At 41.6% G+C, this 14758-nt stretch overlaps 1 protein-coding gene across 1 annotated transcript in view; it reads left to right on the top strand.

The window, feature by feature from the left end:
• RABGAP1L (RAB GTPase activating protein 1 like) overlaps positions 1–14758 on the top strand; it is a 525385-nt gene that overhangs the window by 413670 nt on the left and 96957 nt on the right. The gene's annotated exons all lie outside the window — the stretch shown is intronic.

The following is a 14758-nucleotide window of genomic DNA, read 5'->3' as shown; positions in this document are numbered from 1 at the left end:
TATTACCGTCGATTTCCATCCACACCTAGCCTAATTCGACATGGCCATGTCGAATTTAGCGCTACTCCCCTCGTTGGGGAGGAGTACAGAAGTCGAATTTAAGAGACCTCTATGTCGAACTAAATAGCTTCGTGGTGTGGACGGGTGCAGAGTTAATTCGATGTAACGGTGCTAAATTCGACATAAACTCCTAGTGTAGACCAGGCCTTAGTCCTGCCTCGAGTGCAGTGGACTGAACTAGAAGACCTCTTGAGGTCACTTCCAATCATATACTTCTGTGATTCTATGAATGCCATAGAATCATAGAATTGGAAGGGACCTCGAGAGGTCATCTAGTCCAGTCCCCTGCACTCGTGGCAGGACTAATTATCTAGACCATTCCTGACAGGTGTTTGTCTAACCTGCTCTTAAAAATCTCCCTAGGCAATTTATCCCAGTGCTTAACCACCCTGACAGGAAGTTTTTTGTAATGTCCAACCTAAACCTCCCTTGCTACAATGTAAGCCCATTGCTTCTTGTCCTATCCTCAGAGGTTAAGAAAAACAATTTTTCTTCCTCCTCCTTATAACAACCTTTTACATACTTGAAAACTGTTGTCATGTCCCCTCCTCTGTCTTCTCTTTTCCAGACTAAACAAACCCAATGTTTTCAGTCTTCCCTCATAGGTCATGTTTTCTAGACCTTTAATCATTTTTGTTGCTCTTCTCTGGACTCTCTCCAGTTTGTCCACATCCTTCCTGAAATGTGGCGCCCAGAACTGGACACAATACTCCAGTTGAGGCCTAATCAGTGCAGAGTAGAGCGGAAGAATTACTTCTCGTGTCTTGCTTACAACACTCTTGCTAATACATCCCAGAATGATGTTCGCTTTTTTTGCAACAGCATTACACTGTAGACTCATATTTAGCTTGTGGTCCACTATAACCCCCAGATCCCTTTCCTCAGTACTCCTTCCTAGGCAGTCATTTCCCATTTTGTATGTGTGCAACTGATTGTTCCTTCCTAAATGGAGTACTGTGCATTTGTCCTTATTGAATTTCATCCTATTTACTTCAGACCATTTCTCCAGTTTGTCCTAAACTAAAATTTCCCTCTTCAACTATCACAGAACCCTAATCTCCCCGAGATAGAAATCCACAACCTCATCTAGAATCCCCTGAACTTCATCCATCCACAGATTCCTTCCCATATATGTTTGTTTTGATTTATATACTAGTTCCATAAAAGAAGTACCTATCCTTTGTTTTAGGGGCTCCTTGACACATTTTCAAATACAATTATATATTAAAGCTACATCAGAGAGATGGCTTTGAACCATGCTCTAAAGGTCAACAAATGTGGGCCATTTTGAAATAGGGTGACCAGATGTCCCGATTTTATAGGGACAGTCCCGATTTTTGGGTCTTTTTCTTATATAGGCTCCTATTACCCCCACCCCCACCCTCCCATCCCGATTTTTCACACTTGCTGTCTGGTCACCCTATTTTGAAACCAAGTTTGGGAGTGAATTCCAAAGTCGAGGAGCCCTCACAGAGAATGCCCTGCCAGCAGCTACTTCTCTAGCAGGGAGCTCCTCATCATGCATCTCTGCTGAGCTCAACTGTGGCATTGTCGCATGGGCAGAGAGACAGTCTCTTGGAGAAGAAAGCCCTCGGCCAGTTAGGGATTCATAGGTCAGAACCAATACCTTAAAGTCTACTGAGAAGCTAATGAGCAGCCCATGGAGATTCAGAGTATTAGTGCTGTGTGCTGACTGCAAGACAAGCTGCTTAACTTGCATGCTTTGCTCCTGGTTGCACCAGCCTCAGTTTCTGAGTTGATTTAAAGAGTGGCCCTTTGAAGAGCGCATTGCAATAGTCTAATGTTGCATGAATGGCAGTAAGGTCTGCATCAGAGAGAGAGGGCTGGAACTTCCTGACAAGAAACAGATGGAAATAAGATGTCCTGCTTACTTGTGCTATAAAATCGCAGCAGCTGGGAGTGTAACAAGACCGCCAAATTGCAAATTTGAATGACAAACAGCAGACCCACTCTCAATCTGAGGGGTTAAGGTAATCATTGCCATATCTTCTGGTTGTTTCTCCCAGCCTACTAATATCAGCTCAGTCCAGGTTGAGCCTCAGCCCACTTACCCTCATTCGTGTGCCAATTGCAGTAGGTTCTGCTTAATAACGACCTAGTTAATAACAGCTTTCTGTTAATGGAACCATTCTGCCTGGAACCGATACCGTACAATGGGCTACAACGTTACTTGGTCTGGATACTGGCAATAGGCATGCCAGCTATTGACAACTTTTTTGTGGGGGCTGCAGCCAGGGATAGAAGTGCTGGGACATGTGGAGCCCATGCCCCAGGCAGATGCCCAGATGCCAGGGCTTTGCATAGGGATCAGGACACTGAGGGCCCATGGGCCTGCATGGTTACCTCTCCCTGCGTTCTCCAGGTTGTGTCCTGCCCTGGCACCAGGGCCTGGACTCCACAAATCCCAGCACCCCTGCTCCCCAGCTGCGGCAGGATTGTGAGGCTGCAGCCAAGAAAGAAAGAGCTGACCTGTGCCAAGCCCCCAGGCCCCTTGTGCCAAGGCAGAACGGAGCCTGGAAAGTGCAGGGAGAGGTACCCTGTAGCCCCAGCGCTTCGTTCCCTGGCTGCAGCCCCCACAAACCTGCCTGCGTCCAGAGCTCGGGATGTCCCAGCCCTTCCTTCCCTGGCTGCAGCCTTACAAATCACTTACTGACAATTGCTGGTTAATGGCAACTTTTGGCTGTCCACTGAGGGGTTTCTAATAAGCTGCATATACTGGACTCCATCCACAGAGGGAAACATTCCACTGTACCCTCTGGTTCGGATGCAATGGAGACACCAAAACATCATTGGTTTATTAGAAAAACACACACCCCTCCAAAAAAAGAGATTATTTTCCCAAGGAAAAAACTGGGAGGGGGCACGCATTGAAAAACAAAACAAAACAAAACACCCTTAAAGATGTTGTAAAATGAAACAGAAAAGACACACTATGTCAGTCACACATCTTAAGGCCAAAAGGGACCATTATGATATTCAGCGCTGACCTCCTGCACAACTCAGGCCATAGATTGCACCCCATGCATCAAACCTATAACAACTTAGTTGAGTTAGCGTTAGAGTATGTCTCTCTGTAGCAAGACCATCAATCTTGATTTAAAGATTTCAAGGAATGAGGAATGCACCACATCCCTTGGGAAGCGGTTCCAGTGGTTAATTATCCTCCCTGCTAAAAATCTCACCTTATTTCCAATCTAAAATTGTCTTGCTTCAGCTCCCAGCAATTGGATCTCATTATTTCTTTGCCTGCTAGAGTAAAGAGACGTCTTTGTATTCACTTCACAAGCATATTCATTCTTTATACATAAAAAGAAACAAGCCTTATCCAAAACGAAAAGTCGGCATTTCTGTAAGTAAAACAAAAGAACACAATAGCTGAGGCCCCCGTCTATTAAAATTAGCTTGAGGTCTGTGGATCAGAGTGCAGGTCTTTCAAAAATTGACAAATGCTGAATGGAACTGTTCTGCCTCCTGTTGATTCCACCCACTAGCACTGCCTCTCTCACCAGTCATTCCACTCTCTGTGCTTCTAGACAGTTCTGTAAGTTCCTTCGTGTTTCCCAGTGGGCATAACAAGAACCTTCATAGTCACATTGTTTCCTTTTTAATGTTTTTAGAGTAAAGTTTTCATTTTGAAAACTTTGATTATGATCATGGGCTCCTCAGCCTAGCAAACAAAGGTCTAACAAGACTGAAAATTCATACTGGAAATTAGGCATACATTTTTAAAAGTGAGGGGAATTGACCCTTGGAGCAATTTATTAAGGGTCATGGTGGATTCTTCATCATGGGTAATTTTTAAACCAAGATTGGATATTTTACTAAAACATCTTCTTTAGTTCAAACTGGAATTATTTCGGGAAAGTCCTATGGCCTGTGGTATACAGGAGGGCAGAGCAGAAGATCACAGTGGTCCCTTCTGGCCTTGTCATCCATGAATCTAATCACAGATTGAAACTTGATTCTAATATTTCTAGTATCTGCGAACTCTCCTACATATGTTATATTCATGTAAATACTTTAAATGCAAAAACAAAATTGGAAAAATAACCCCACTATGTTGTTGTTTTTGTTTTCCTAAGTGGAACCCGTCAGCTTTTTCCTAACCCAGTTAACACATCCCTTTCTCGCTAGCCCCCACAGTGGACCTACCCACACATTGTATAGACATGATAAGGTAGAACCTTGGGCAACCACACATGAGACCTTCTGTGCACTGAAACAATTACGCAAGAGCATTCATTGGAATCGTGTTACAAGGCAGCCTTATATGTTCCTGCTTGGGCCTTAAGCAAGTCAGGACCACCTCATGATGAACAGTGCTGAAGTCTGCTAATAAATCTATTAATATGGACTCCTGATCTTTAGTCCTTTAGAACCAGTACTTCCAGTGCAGTCTGAATTCCATAACTGGTCTGAAGCCAGATCGGCAAGGATCAAAGATCTGAGGATTCTAGAATATCAGAGCTTTCTCCATAAACTTAACCAAAATGGAAGATTATAGTAGGTCAGATTGGCTGTTACAAGTAAAGATTTCTTGTGCAAAGGTCATACACAATTTCTCTTAAGAGTGCTAGGACAATCTCTACCAATCATGGACCTACTATTTCCTTACCAGCCTTCAACAGCCAGGTGCAGGGAGTGGATCAAAGTACTCCCTGTACATCCCAAGCCTCAATGGGGATCACTAACCTTAACTAAGTCAGAGATGATATAGCCTCCACTCCTTCAAAATTCTGTTCTCCAGATAGTCCAGTCCGAACATGAATGATTTGCTCTGTAAAATAAGGTATTTCCTTGCAGCAGGATGTACTCAAATCAACTGCCAGGAGAAGACTGCTTGGATTAAATAGGCTATACACTGGTAATCTGTAGGTGCTGTGGGTAAGATGATGAATTTCTTTTTTGCCTCCTGCACAGCAATACATAAGAGTTTAAGGAATCTTGGACACAGTCAGCCATCATTAGCCCATAGTTTCTTCCACTGCCGCTCCAGCCATTCTCCCATGCACTTCATCTGTCACAGTAAACCAAGATGACCTGTGAGGATGGAGTTATTTTTGCTAACACCTTTCCCGTAAAGTTCTTTGTCAGTCCAAGAAAATGTTTTAATGGAATTCAGTATAGATGGTACATTAGCCTGAATTATATCAACTTCAATATAGTATTTTTCACTGCTGTTGCAGAGTTTATCCAGACATGTCTTAAGTCAAATCTTCTTCACATTTAGACTACTTGTATGAGAGCATTCTGATTGTGATTTCAATTTTGTGACCCTGTATTGTGGAATTTCACTTTTTATCAAATAATGTTTTGGCCAGTAGCTCTGCTAAAGGAGGTTATTCTGGATATAGGAAGTCCAGGGACAAATGCTTTTTACAAGCTAATGTGTATTTGCAGAAATGTGTGCAATTTTCAAGGATCATATCTCTTTGTCATTTTAGATCTTTTCAAAATCTACCATCTTTCTATAAATTAGAAATATGTAGAATTCCATTATCTGTCTGCTTAGGCAGGGATATTATTTTAGTTTTCAGTCTACTGTGTGAATTGTTCCAAAGATATGCCCTGTTGTACAGTCCATTTTCTAACTGAATGATTTAAAGGCAGAGCCTCATAAAAGGCATGCTTTCTCAAGCTCACTCCCAATGAGAAGAAGAAGAACATGCTACAATATATCTAGCCATATGGCAGAGATACCTGGCCTGTTCCATGCATGGGAGAAGTGCAAGACAATTGAAGATGTGACATCACAGCATTTCCCCTGACAAATTTGCAGTTCTTTTTTTTGTTTTATCATATTTTATACATTGTAGAAATTCTGTTCCATCAGTGCAAATCTTCTCCACATTCAGAAATGCCTCCTGAAGTCATACTACCTGAAACTGTAATTAGTGCTGTACAAACATAGGTCGTGTCATTCCAGCTTCTTAGAATCCGGGTGCTGTGCTCTCTCCATCAGTCCGCACTGGCATCTCTCACTGTTCCATGCAATAATCTAGGAGGGACTGGAGTGTTTTGCCCTACCCACATATATGTGGAAAGTATTGAATCTGTTTGTGTTTTTTGAAAGCAGATATGAATAAGGTGTATATATTGGTTGGCAGTCTGTTGATTTCCTCTAAGCATCAAATGGTAAGAGGATGCAGTTCATATATCTGTGAGTTCGGGATTCAACAGCAGAAACTGTCTGACTAACATTGATTTAAGGTAGACTGGGAGGGGGAGCTCATCGGTTCAACAGCTCACTATTGGCTTCTTATTACAGCATTCTCCCCCGAGACACACTCTGCATGCTCATTCACCTACCTCCTTCTCTCCCCTCCCCCTCCTTTCCTACCCCTTCATTACTGATTCACAGCAAGAGGCGGCAGCAGCAGCAGCCAGGATTCTCACGAATCAGGGATTGCAATGAGCTCATCCTTTTCTCTTTGCAGCTTCATAACTGCCCTGGTTTTATTGCTCTTATTGCTGCTCCTGTCTGCTCACACACACATTCATAGATGCACTGGGCCCTGCTAGCTATCCTTTGCCTTTCTCCCATCAGAGCTTTCCTGCTCTCATTCTCTGCCATTTTCCTGCTTTCCAGATATATTTAGATGCATCTGTTCTTTGGTTTGTTTTTTGTAATCTACTTTGGACTCCTGCTAAGCCATCACAGTGGATCATATTCTTCTTTGATTCATAGCAAGATGCCTTGCTCTTTCTAAGACATTAGCTGACATTCCTTGCTGTAGGCAGAAGTCTGAACCTATTTGGGAGATCTGAGGCTAGCTCCTATAATATTGTAGTTTTTCAGATTGTGGCTAAGAGACTGCGCTTCTCACTCTGGATACTTACTGCTTATTGCTCATGGAAGAAGGGGTACCTTGCACAACCCCAGCTGCCAAGCTCACACCACCCGTCAAAAAGTCACAGGACATGCATGATGAGAGGAGCAAGCTGGTGAATGAGTATGCATGTCGTGTGCTGGAACTTCTGGGGATGGGGCATCGCCTGTTTGTGCCTCGGCTGCTTGCGGTGAGATCACATTTTCTTGAAATTAATTCATAGTTTATCTACCATCCTCCTTTCCCCTCCCTCTGCCTCCAAGGATCCTCTGCAGCTGTTAGATACATGAGGATTCCCCCATTTTCCCCCTGCTTTACACAGCCCACCTAAGAAGCACTGAATCCTGCTCACTGCTGTTCTAGCCAAGGAAGACTGGATGGATACTCCCTTCTGAGCCCATCAGTGCCACTCCTTAACTGGTGTGAGGGGTCATAGGGCTGCATTAATGTTTTTGTTCTCAATTTCATCGTGATTGCTAGTGTAGTATGTCCTACTCATTCCCAAATACTAATGCGGATTGCATTGGTGCTTAGCATTCGGAATTCCTAACTCCTGATGCCAATGTTAATTTCAGACATGCAGGCAATTTCATCCATAATTTGAAGCAGTGATGCTGTATATTTGCTTACTTCTAACATTTCTGTGCTTGACTGTGAAAATCCAGCTGGCAAGGTGTAAAATGTCTAAATTATCGCTGAGAAGGAAATGGTTAAAGATGCTCTTATCTGCTGGAGCACCTGAACTGTGTGTCTGTGAAATGGCCTGAAGCTAGTGTGGCTTGTTATGATACAGAGACGTCTGACCTGCTTATCATTTGTACAGCAGCACAAGAACAAAGCCAAACACACAAAATAGTTAAGGTAAAAGACTGAAAACCACTAGCCAGTCCTGCCCAGTTCTCTTCCATGGCTCTGTAACTAAACCAGGCTACAGTTCTGTAGTATAATTGGTCCAAAGCAGTTCTGTTATCTAATATCCAGTATTTCATAGCTGAACATAAATATTCCAACTAAGCTGGTTATTGTGTGTTGGAGAGAGTTCTTTAGCTGGACCCAGACAGTTTTATAATGGGAAATTGGTTTTCTAGAGGGATAGGGGTTTTTCTTTATTGCCATACTCTTAACTAATCCTGTACTATTCCTAGAGTGACCTAAGCTTGGTTTTTTACAAGTACTTTAGAAACCTATTCTTGATCTCCATTTTCTGCAGTAGACCCAGATAAGTGACAGTCTGTTTCTTAAAGGATGTTTAAGGCATAAGAAGTTCACCAGAATACTCCTTTCCTTCTGCATCGTGAGACATTCAATCAAAAACCAAGTAGTTTCAATTACTTGAAATGAAAAGTGATGACAAATTTCAATAACATCATTTGGTGTGGGTATGGATTTAGTGCTCATCATAGAAAGAGGCTAATAACAGGTTTGAATCAATCAAACTATAAGCATTATCCAGGCTTCCCCCCGTAGCACTCCTAATGTGCCCAAATCCTGAGCTGTATGCAGAATGTATTCCATTAAGGAGTTATGTGAAAAATATGCTCTATAGCAATTACATCAGCCTATAAAATTCTCACCTGAGTCAAGTACACTTGTTGAAAGGCAACTGAAATAGCATTAATTTTGTTTGGGTTTTTCCCTTCATTATCATCATGGTTAGACTGAGTGTGTCTAGTCCTTGAATTTGTTTTTGGGCCTATACATTTTCATGATTATTTTGCAAGTCTTAACTTACAGTGCCTTTTGGAAGTCTGTGAGTACACATAGAGGAACTGGAGAGATTTGGCAAGAGACATCGTGTATCTTCAGTCACAGAGTTATTAGCAGTGCACTTGTGGATGTCAATACATTGTGCATAAGACTTAGGCCAGGTCTACACGAAAACTTTTGCTGGTACTGTTGGTTAGCATTGTGATTCTTTTTCTTTACGACATTTTTATACTGGGAAAAAGTGCTTTTGCCAGTATAGCTTGTTTTGTTCCAGGAAACAGTGTAAGGTATACTGGCAAATGCACTCTTTTGCCAGAATAAACTGCATGTACACTAGAAGAATATACAGGCAGATCATTTTCTAACATAGACAAGGCCTTGGTTCTCAGAAAGTTTACTCACTATAGCGGTAGAAAGTACAGTAGTTCAGCTTTATCTTATTGGAGTGGCTAATGATGTGGGATCCATGACTAATACTTACAGGGCAGCATTATGAGGAACCATGTCACATATAGCATTGCAGACTTTCTCCTATCTATGGAAAAGGAATGGATTCAAAGCTTTAAAAAAAATTAGCAGATAATCCTTGATTTTAGATTACCAGATTTAGAATATGTAAGAGGTTAAATAAGAGACATACAGTCTGACCTATTTGTCTTAGAAGAGTACATTTTATATTGTGCAAGATCAATAATAATAGTAATACCTAGCTCCTATCTATGCGCTTTTCATCCATAAAGCTTAAAGCACCTTGCAAAAAGAGGTAAATACCATTATCCCCATTCTACAGATGGGGAAATGGTATAAGGTAAGAGTATTTGGCATAGGAAACAGATATAATGGTAGGGAATTTAGTAATGAATTAGAGAGAACGGGGTCTGACTTTTCCCTGCCTTGCACTCTGGGTAGACATTGATCTCTGGTCAGAGAGGGTGTAAAATGCTACCATTTTGATGTGGTAGTGTTTTATACTCTGTACAGGTAGGTGTAAATGATTATATGAGATGCAAGACAGTGAAGAATCAAGTCCAGAGAGTACAGTGTGGATGACCCTGAATCTCATATGCCTCATCACTTCTTAGGTGAGAATTAGAGTCAGAGTTGATGCTGACATTACTGAAGCAGGCTGGAAATTTCTGCAAAGCAGAACAGAGTAATTAAATTAAAAGAAAAACAAGTCAGAGTTACATTTTCCACTTTGCATGTTCTTAACTATTTTGGGGAGCTTCATTGTGACATGTACTTGCCGAAAAAAGTAATCAAGGTGGGTATGTTATACTGCCCATAATTTCAAAACAGTGTGCATTCTCTTCTCCTGCTTCATGCTTAGGGTTTTCCAAAACTGCACTTTTGCAGTGGAAAGTGCTTTTTCTGAGTTTCAGCAAAATTCCTTGAAGGGCTTTTACACATCTACAAAAACACACTTTATCCATTTCAAAAAAACCTAAAATTTTTTACCCACCCTTTTAAAGACATGGCTATGATGAAACAGGCTGAAGTTTGAAACTTCAACTTGATATGGCCATGGACATCTTTGAGATCTACTATTTTTGTTTGGTTTGAAAGAAAAATCAGTTTAACAAAAACACAACGATTTGTAAGTTGTTTATTGAGTACTAGAAAGTGTCCTTAAGTCCCCACATGCACAAAAACACAACATGGATGTGCAGGTAATTAAGCTGGACTTGATGGTTCACCAAGCTTACAAACTTTTTTGGTAAAACGAGCTGTTTGTCAGCTCCACAAGCTGATTGACTGCAGACCAAGAAGTTTACAGATCTTTGTATGCTGAATGGCTCCAGGATTCTTCCTTGATCCATCATTAAGGATCACAAAAAGTCAAAAAATGGAAGGCTTACGGTGTCAACACCAGTATAATTTGTATTACACATTGTAATGGGTGTTCACCCCCCACTTACCCTGAAAGGGTTAATACAGATTGAGAAGGGGGCTAATTAACCCAAAAGGCCACAGCTGAGGGGAATCAGGTGGCTAAGTAGTCCCTGACTTGAGGGAGTGGGCAGTAAGAGTGCCTGAGCTGTTGCTACTTCCTGGATAGCTGGTAGGGAAACCCCTGGCCTGGGGCCCTCTAATCAGCAGTCAAGGTCTGCCCTCCTATTCCTTGCTGTTTTCTCCTGTGCCTTTCTTACCTTGCTGGCTCTCCCACCTCTCTGGGTGTGCCAGTCCAAACTCCCTCCACCCAGGGAGTAACTGTAGGCTACTCTCTCTAGCCCCAAACACACCTTCCAGAGGGCGATTGTAGAATACTCTCCTGCAGCCTCTTCCTGTTCTCAGCTCCTGGACTTTTATACAGACAGGCTCTTCCTGTTCCTGCCCAGCTGAGCCTCATTTAATCAATCCCTTGCTCCTGTTCCAGGTGCAATCTGGGCAGTTAATTGGCCCACCTTAACTCTTTCCAGTCTTGTGTGGGGTGGACATCCCATCACACACACACACACTGTTTTCTATTGCTTTTTTCTTTCCTGTTCTAATGAGTAGCTAAATATTTCTGTTGGTTGAACAATTTAGAGCATAAGACATACACAAATGCAGTCAGTGAACATTATTCTTTAGAATCTTTACTTTGGTATTTTTTGACTTCATGTGATTTTTCACTGTGAAACTTTAACATTTCAGTTAACGGGCATTTTTTTTTTAAATTAAAAATGCACAGTGAAGTAGAAAAGTCCAAATATTAAGGCTTCAGCTAAACACGGTGTATCTGCTCTAAAACTTCATAACTTTTACTTTTCAATGGCTATAGACTCAATCCAGCAAACTCTTACTCGTATGGAGAGTTCTTATTTACATGAGTAGTAAATAATAGTAAATGAATAGCTTGGGAGAACAACAAAATAATAGATGTACATTATACAAAACACAATTTGGTTCTCCTAGCAAGTTCCTTGCATCAAAGTTTGGTTCAATGTTTTGAGTGTTTTTTATAATGAACCATTGCTTTGGGAATGTGGTGCTTTTGGAGTTCCAAGGGCTTGATGTTCTAGCTGCCTAGGAGAATTGCATTCAGAATGGTCCCGGCAATGTCCTGAACCCCCAAAATGTATTTGGAATACATTTGAAAAGTCCCATCACTGGGTGGGGGGAAATTGCCTCACAGTGTATCTGAAGACAGATTCTTTGGTGCCTGTTTTCAAATAGTGCTTTCTCTTCTCTGCTAACCCTATATCATATTAAGACATACTGGAGCAATTGTAATGTGTATTTAATTGAGTTGATTTAACTGATTTATAGGGCACCTATCTGGAGCTCTTGGTGCAATATATTAGTCAAAAAATACAAATAGAATACTGTACAGACAACACAAGTGAACAGACTAACCCAGGTCAATTCAAACTAAAAAGTCACCTAAAAATAGGATAATCTAATTCCAGCACTCAATCCCCTTCCTTATCATAGCCTGGCAAAAAGATGGGATTTGCAGTGTGCCTGGAAGGCTAAGAAATCAAGGCTCTGGCATTAACTTTTGAAGTCCAGAACCTGGATGGAAAACATTCTGTCAGCAGTCCCTCCATCCATTAGAGCTCCATCAGGGTAGTATCTGAGCTCCTTCTACATAAAATCAATAGCAATAGAAAAGTCCTTAGTGGACTTCATGGAGTCTCTGGCACATCTCCCTTTATGGGGTCAGAACTGTACTTGGGGGTAAGTGTTGTTTGTTTGTGTGGGTTTTTTGAGGGGGGAGGGATTTGGGAATAAATTGTGAATGACACTTATTGTGGAAATACTTTCTCAAAGAGGAAAGTTTTGCAATATAATGAGGGACTGCAGCTCAAATGCCTCCCTTGATTGCAAATGTGGCAGTATCACACATGGGGAGAGGTGATCACTCAGGTAGCCATTTACCAAATCATTTATGTTTTTTCAGTCAATACTAACCCTTTGAACTTGTACCCAAAAGCTGATAGGCAGCCAGTGCAGATCATTGGTACTGCATGCTCTCTGTATGAGGGACTGCTTAATAAGCAAGCCAACACATTCTACAAGTTCCATATAATAATCCCCAAAGTGTTGCCCTATGTGGAATACACTACAGTCACCCTGTCTTGAGTGATAAAAATACAGATAGCTGAGGTGAAGCCTGCATCCAAAAGAAATGGTTGCAGGTACAGTTTAAACCAAATATTTTTTTGGCCACAGCAGCATTGATGAGCAGCCCCAAATCAGTTAAATGCATCAGCATTCCATCAATATTGCCTTATTCCTGTCTGGATCGAGCCTCAGCCAGAGCCAGATATGATCGTTTGCATAGCTGCTGGAACAATTTGTGTAGTGGGGGTGCTGAGAGCCATTGAACCAAACTGTAAACCCTGTATGTGATGGAAACCACTTCAAGCCAGGGGGTGCAGCAGCACCCCTAGTTCCAGCACCTGTGATGGTTTGTAGAGCTGCGTGTCATCAACATGCTGAAGGTACCTTTTCTCATGTTCCTTCACTAATGATCCCAGTGGCCTCACCTACCATGAACAGAGGAGTAGCCAGATAGATCCCTGTGGAAACCTACGTGAGAGTTTTTGGGGCAGAACAACACTTGCTTTCTGGAATCACACACACAAAGGAACAGTGCTACTCAAGCAACTTAAGCCACTCCTTGAGGGTCATGAACCTATCAACCATATCTTGTGATCAGTGGTGGCAAAGATTACCAACACACCCAAAAAAATCAGCATGGACAGTTGATCGTCTTCTGTCATTAGTCAACACATCCAGTGTAGTTTTGTCCCCTATTCATGGGCCTTAAGCCTGACTGAGGAAATCTGAGGGCTCCAAAAACTGCCAGAGTTCCCCTACTACAACCTTCTCCATGATGTTTCCCAAAAAGGGAGATAAAAACAGGTCAATAACTGGCAACATTGTCAGTGTTGAAGTGGCATACTTCAGGTACCATCTTCATGCGCTAAACTACTCAAGAGATTAGTGACCAGGAAAATTCACCCTGGCTCTTCCTACCACTTTAACAAATTTGAAGGAATTTTAAAGCCTTTTTTCTGATGTATGCACTGTATTCTCTCACCATGAAAAATAGTTTATAATAGAAATGGGAGCAAAAATGTAAAGACCTGCACAATCTTGAGTACCGTTTAAAAATTGTATTAAGCTTAACTAGATTGTTCCTTTCAGGCCCCTCCTTCCATCTTTTCTGGGCCTAGCTGCTACTGCGCTTTCAAAAGGGCTGTTGTTTGTGGCCAGCTGGGCCACTTCCTATGCTTGATTGTTTCTGTTACATGCTTTTAAAGCCTGCAGCTTTTTATTGAAATATAATTTAAAGCATTTGGGAAAAATTATATTTGCTCTTTTTTAAAAAGTGTTTATATAGTTGATTTAATTATTTATATGTAAATGAGCCAATCTTGCAATAAGAATATCCAGGTTCACAAGATGTGCAGTGCTGATTCATAACTGAAAGCATCAGGATCATTTTCTCCAGTTAGATTTTCACAGATTTTAAGATCAGAAGGGATCATTAGAACGTCTAGTTTGATCTCCTGCATAGTACAGGCCATAGAATTTGATCCAATTATGCCTGTATTGAGCCCAATCACTTGTGTATGACTAAAGCGTATCTTCCAGAAAGGCATCCAATCTTCATTTGAAGACTTCAAGAGATTTTGAACTGGTGAGGCTACATTTGGGAAACGGAGTAGTTCATTTTGGGGATTTGTGCACACACACACCTATTGCATATGTGCAACCCTGACCTCTGTGCAAACATAGTGCATTGTACACATGGAAGTTGGGCATTCACACTTGAAAATTTTACATAAGAACATAAGAATGGCCATACTGGGTCAGACCAAAGGTCCATCCAGCCCAGTATCCTGTCTTCCGACAGTGGCCAATGCCAGGTGCCCCAGACAGAGTGAACCTAACAGGTAATGATCAAGTGATCACTCTCCTGCCATCCATCTCCACCCTCTGACAAACAGAGGCTAGAGACACCATTCCTTACCCATCATGGCTAATCGCCATTAATGGACTTAGCCTCCATTAATTTATTTAGTTCTCTTTTAAACCTTGTTATAATTTTGGCCTTCACAAACTCCTCAGGCAAGGAGTTCCACAGATTGACTGTGCACTGTGTGACGAAGAACTTCCTTTTATTTGTTTTAAACCTGCTGCCA

The sequence above is a fragment of the Emys orbicularis genome, chromosome 8 (genome assembly GCF_028017835.1).
Source record: "Emys orbicularis isolate rEmyOrb1 chromosome 8, rEmyOrb1.hap1, whole genome shotgun sequence".
NCBI lineage: Eukaryota > Metazoa > Chordata > Testudines > Emydidae > Emys > Emys orbicularis.
The sequence above is the reverse complement of the archived record's forward strand: the minus strand, read 5'-3'. Positions and strand labels throughout refer to the sequence as shown.